The following is a 365-nucleotide window of genomic DNA, read 5'->3' as shown; positions in this document are numbered from 1 at the left end:
TTGAAATAATTTGAAAACTGTTAAATACCTAGTGAGGTGTATCTGGTTATAAGACTATGATAGCAGATTTTATTTAAAATCTTGACTATTATAAAAATGTATGGTGGTTTAAAGTTATAGTCTCAACATAGTAATGATGAGATGAATGATTTTCTGTATAAAGTGACTTAAAAGTACATCCATCTAAGTTGATAATGGGTCATTTCAAAGTTTATTGCAATTGTGGAAATAATTTTATAATGTATGCCCTGTGGTACAAACATATTTTGTTGTGAAAACCTTATTGATATGTATTTGGAACTAATGAGGTATTCTCTCATCAGGGCCTCAATTAGAAATTAGAAAAATATATATTTTTCTATCCA

This window comes from Vombatus ursinus, unplaced genomic scaffold, assembly GCF_900497805.2.
Source record: "Vombatus ursinus unplaced genomic scaffold, bare-nosed wombat genome assembly UNPS02014811.1, whole genome shotgun sequence".
NCBI lineage: Eukaryota > Metazoa > Chordata > Mammalia > Diprotodontia > Vombatidae > Vombatus > Vombatus ursinus.
This window is presented reverse-complemented; position numbering follows the sequence as displayed.